This window comes from Callospermophilus lateralis, assembly GCF_048772815.1.
Source record: "Callospermophilus lateralis isolate mCalLat2 chromosome 11 unlocalized genomic scaffold, mCalLat2.hap1 SUPER_11_unloc_3, whole genome shotgun sequence".
In the NCBI taxonomy this organism is placed as follows: Eukaryota; Metazoa; Chordata; class Mammalia; order Rodentia; family Sciuridae; genus Callospermophilus; species Callospermophilus lateralis.
In genome coordinates this window covers 8084165-8090436 of record NW_027510155.1, presented here as the reverse complement: position 1 = coordinate 8090436, position 6272 = coordinate 8084165, and positions in this window count along the sequence as shown.

Genomic DNA, 6272 nt, shown 5'->3' with positions numbered 1-6272 from the left:
TTGAAGATATGATGCAACAAAAGGAAGATAAAGAGTGAATTATTGAGCTGAGATATCAGCTCAACCTTCACCAGTTCTCAGGCCTTCACAATCAGACCAGAACTTCTAGCATCAAATCCTGACCTTAACACCCAGGCCTTGGACCTTCAACTGAATTACAAGATATACTTTCTTGTTTTTCCAAGACCCTTGGCAGGTCAAAAGACTTCTCAGTTTGTACAAACTGGTTAGCCTCTTCCTAAATTATTTGCACAAATGTATGTGTTCTGTTCTTTGGAAAACCCTGACTAACACAGTCAGGAGCAAATCAATCTCATTTCTCAGTTTAGGTTATCCAATACCTGTTAGAGGGGGTGTATAATGGTCAGCCAAGCCTCTTAATTAAAAGCATTTTGGATTTTTATGGTCCTTGAACATTAATTTGATATTGAATACTCTCTGGAATTAAAATAAAAAAGGAATAAAGCAGAAATAAGAAGGAAGGAAGGAAGGAAAGATGGAAGGAAGGAAGGAAAGAAGGAAGGAAGAAAGGACAATAAAGGAAAGCAAATTCCATTATGTACGTCAATATAGAAAATAGGGAGAAAAGTACACATAAACACTATTAGAGGTGAAAAATATGTGAAGTAACCAGAAAAAATATGTAACAACCCCTGTATTCAGAAAAAGGTCAAGTTGCTAGGTATGTTTATTTTAGAACAACAACAACAACAAAAAAGAAACTTAAGTATTATAAGATTTACTATAGTATTTAATATACAATAAAATATTTTGGAGATTGAAATAAGGAAAACAAAAAAATAAAAACTCAACTTCTTTTTATCATCACATTAAGATTTTTCCTCCAAGATGGAAAGCATATAAATATCATGTAATATATTTTTATATGGTGGACAAATATTTGCCATATAAAATTATATTTACACACATATATGTATATATTCATATTTATATATACTACACAAACATAGACACACATTACTTCATGAGTTATTTTTTTCTTCTTTTTAATGCTAGGGATTGAATCCTTGGGTACTTAACCACTGAGTCTCATCTCCAGCCCTTTACATTTTTTATATTGAGACAGGATCTCATTAAGTTGCTTAGGGTCTCATTAAATTGCTGAGGCTGGCATTGAACATGCAATTCTCCCACTTAAGACTCCAGAATTACTAGGATTACAGGCATGTACTACTGTTCTATGATGTTCATGAGTTCTTAAATGCTAGTTTTGGATGTAGTTTATGAAGATAGTTCACTGGTTATCCATAAAGAAAACCAAAAAGGCAAATATTTATTTTAAAACACCACATTTAAATAATTGGTTATATATACCAAAATAATATGAAATTTCATCCCTGAATTTACCAAGGCATAAAACTATAGGTATTATAGAATCCCCTTTTTAATTCCTAAAATAATGTCATTATATCATATAAGATGTAATAGATAAATAATCAGAACAAATATCTAAATGCAGATACTTATTATCTGTAAAACTCTCTAACCACTTTCAAGTTGTGTATGTCATGAAATTTTATAAAATAGAGAATTTAATATACTTTCATTTGTTATTTTTAGATATAAATGACTGTAGGGTGTATTTTGACATATTATACATACATGGAGTGCAACCCATTACAATTCTGATCCCACATTCTTGTTGTTGAACATAATGTGGAGTTACACTGTTCATGTATTCATGTGTGAGCATAGGAAAGTCAAATCATTTTACTGTCTTTTCCATTCCTATTCACTTCATTTCCCTTTGTCTAATCCAATGAACTTCTATTCTATATCCACTCCCACACCTTGTTGTGTGTTAAAATCCACATATCAGAACATATTTGTCCTTTGGCTTTTTGGAGGACTGGCTTATTACATTTAGCATGATATTCTCCAGTTCCATTCCTTTACTGGCAAATGCCATAATTTCATTATTCTTTAAGGTTGAATAATATTTTATTGTGTGTATATACCACATTTTATGTGTTCATTCATCTGTTGAAGCACATCTAGGCTAGTTCCATAGCTTGGCAATTGTGAATTGAGCTTCTATAAATATTGATGTGGCTGCATCAATGTTCATTATATAAAATGTTGCTATACTTAAAATTGTAATTATGTATGTACTTCATATACAATGGCGTGTTTTTATTTTGAATTTTTGGATAATGTCATTTATCTTATTTTACCAAAAAATTAATTTAAGCAATTTTTAAAATAAAAATACAAGGTATATATATTTATGAGAAATTTATTTACTTCTTTTAGGTTGCATAAAATGTCATCAGTACAGAGCTGTGTCTTAATACATAATTTCCTGCATTTTAAAAGTTGAAGCAGCCCTTAAGTCTGAGGAAAGTTTATACATATTTATTCTTTACAGTTCCACTTCTGTCTAAAAAAACCCAGTGAAAGCTGTACTTTACACAAGTTATTGCTTACTCATCTTGAGATAAATAAATTTGTTAATAAAATAAATCCATATGTGCATCATGATTTTTAAATGCTGGAAATCAAAACTACTTTTAAAATGACTATTAAACAAAAAACTAATCATTATCTTTATGAAGTATTACTCAAAAATAAATTATCATACAAATCTCAATGAATACATCTGACACAGTATTTACAATTTCATCCCATTGGAAAGACCTATGCAATTTGATTATATGACAATGTTAGGAAAACAGCATAGGACTTTTACCTAAAAGAAGAGAGAGAAAAAGAGAGAGAGGGAGAGAGAGAGAGAGAGAGAGAGAGAGATACAGAGACAAAGAAGGTTATTTTCTACCTCAGCCATTTCCAAAAATTTTTATGAGCCTGATTACAAAAATCCAATTTTTTACACTCTTAGAAAATGATAAAAAGTCATTTTTTAAACTTCACTTACAAAAGTAAACAAAAGTTAAGTTTTGCAGCTTCTATTATTCACATTTAGTAGTTTAACTTTCTCTAAAAGAAATTACTCAAGATACAATTGCACAATCTCCATGAATTTTTTCAGTTGTCTGCCCTTCAACAGACAGTTGACTAGCAGCTTTAAACTGACTGGGGATTTGTCACCCACCCATAGGCACCATTCATTTTAAATAAGAGTAGTATCTCTTTGGTCTGAATTGTGCTGCTGCTTCCACAGAGATGGCATTTCCCCACATATTAGATAGATTGCTCAAGTTGTATCAAAGAGAAGCTACTCATCTGTGACAAGCCAAGATCCATAATAGAGTTAAGGCTCACACTACCTGCCTGCAATTCAATAAGAAAGGTTGGGTTTATCCTTCATGGATGAGAACAAAGAAAGTAACTGACCCATGAAATGAGAAACGTAGCTGAATAACTTCTGAATGTGAAGAGATAAAGGTTGTTGACTGAGTATTACATAACTTGGAAGCACCTAACAATATGGTTCAGTGAAGGCAGTGGGATATCCAAAATGCAGAAATTTGTCAGAAAAACAAGTTGTATAATTTTATTTAAAGCTAATATACTTAAATGAAAAGGGCCATCACTAAACTTTATATAAAAATAAATTCATCCTTCACAAATTTGTTCCAGTTTTTACATACAAATGAGCCTATCTGTGTCTAACATCTATCTTAACCAGAGTGACTTACATGTACTTGCTTTCCATGATGAATATATATGCAATCATCCCTAAGTGTTTATTTGTATATTTAACCATTGTCCTGAATAATACAAATAATATAAATAAAACTAGTTATGTCAACCAATGATGTATTCAAAGTATCTAGGAATTACTCTACTGTTACACCTAAAAGTCTGCTGAGCCAGGGTGTGGTAACATACAGCTGTGATACCACACAGCTGAGAAAGGAGGATTGCAAGTTCAAGGTTAGCCTCAGCAACATAGGAAGAACCTAAACAATTTAGTAAGATCCTATTACAAAATTTAAGAAAAGAATGGGGCTGGGAATGTAGCTCAGTGGTAAAGCACTCCTGGGTTCAATCCCCAGTTCCACCTCCCCAAAAAGAAAGAAAAAAAAATGAATACTTAGAAAAACTTTATACATTACATATAATGTTATTCTATAGTTGAGGAATCGGGAACAATTTGAAAACATTATCCAAGTCATTAAGTCAGTAACTTATGGAGAAGTTTTCAAACCTCGGGAGACTAAATACACAGTACATGATTTTAACACTCAGGTATACCTACTTTAGTTTATAATTGCTAAAGATTGATTGTTTGGCCAGACTATAGTCAGGTTTCTAAACTTTCTTCTAGGACCATCTGTATATTTTCTTAAAATTCAAATTCAGCCAAAGAATTCTTTTAAGTCATTTCAACCAGAAACACTCATTCCTCGATATCTTAATAATCCACAAATTCTGATCAGATGCCTCATCCTCCACCATCCCTGTCTGGTGATCACCTGGTCAGTTTTCAGCAAAAATCTTTTCAGGTTGGGTTATTCTTATCCCTGCCTTTTTCTCTTAATAATTTTCTATCTACTGATCTCCATAACACTTCTTGCCTTTAAGTTCCTACTGTCTTGTGCCCTATTAAAATTTGAGCCCAATCTCTCTCCTCTAGTGCAAGACCCCACAATTTGTCAACATGACCATCAATTCTTGACTCAAAAATTATATATACATATACATACACACACACACATACACATACATAGATATAATTTAATTTATATCCAAATAGAAATTTTAATCTATAAGATACTCCTAGGAAAATATACAGCCTAGTTCTGATTAAGCATGATTTAATTGTGTCCCTATAGAAGTCCATGTCCCAAAGATGGTAATATTGGAAGGTGCAAAACACTTCAAAGCTCTTTGGGAGGTCCTTGATTCATTGGAGGCATGCATTCATGGAGAGTACTGTGTCCTGGGGTAGGTTCCATGACAATGCCTTGCTTTAAGTGCCTAAGTCTGACCCCATGCCCCTGTCTCTGCTCAGTGTTCCAAATGTCTCTTTATGCATTCCTGCCATTGCTATTTCCATGAGGTGTTCCAATCACAGGGCAGTCCATGCCACAGAGCTAGTGTTATTTCATTTGAATTTTGAACCTCCAGAACTGTGATCTAAATAAATCTCTGTTCTTCATAAGTGGAACTTGTTTAGTATTTTGTTATCGTAATACAAGCTAACCTAGCACAAACAAATTCTCAGTAATTTTTAATCCAAAACAAAACAAAACAGACTGAATGATTAGATAACTAATTCTAAAAAGTGAAGATTGATTCAATTTCAATACATTTTCAGTTTGTGGATTTATTAATCTATGAAATAATTCATTCAATTTCTGCATAGGCCCAATAGTTAGTGTACCATTTATTTATTTTGAAATAGATTTTTCTCTTGCAATTTACATTAGTGAACATAGTTCAGTCATCTATTTTTTATGTTAGGCTTTCTTAAAATTTGAAATATAATCTTAAGTTTTCATATTCCATGTGACTATGTACCAGTGCCTTGTTTCACTCATATGATTGTATAAAGAACAGTTCTATGAACATATTTAATGTGTCTTTTCCTGAATATATGGATATGTTATATTAGATATTTCTCTTGATATACCCATAGGAATTAAATTAGTGATACAAAAGTATTTATGTGTGTAATAGTAGATATTAAAAATTCTACTTTTATTATATACTCATTTATATACTTAACATTCTTTGAAGTAATTAGTACTACCATTTGCCTTTATTTCATCATTGACACTCTGAGTTGTGGATTAGGATAGGTATCACATTGAAGGTTTAATTTGCTTTTCATCTTGAGAATAATAAGAAACTTCTCATATTTCTATTAACTGTTTTGGAATCCTCTTCTATAAAGCATTGTTTTAAGTTTATTTTAATCAATTTCATAAGGTTTTCCTTCTTTTTTGTATCTGATTTGAAAAAGATCTTTGGATACATTATATATGTATACTTTATCAAATAAATAGATGGCAATTATCTCTCCTCTATTAGTGGTTTCTTTCTTCAAAAGAAGATCTCAATCTGAATATAGTCTAGTAATCATTTTATCCTTTAGAAATAACATTTGTGTACTATTATTATATTTCTCTACTATAATTTGTTGAAGGCAATATGCACAGATCAAGGTATATACAAAATTTGATTGCACTTTATGACTAAAGCAGAAAAATAATTTCATAGTGATATCCAGTTTGCCTAAAAATAGTCATTCATTCTAGAACTCTTTACCATTATTAATCTCCAAGTTTTAGCTAAATACAGAGATAAAATTTTAAAAAGTTTGAGAACATGTACCTACATAT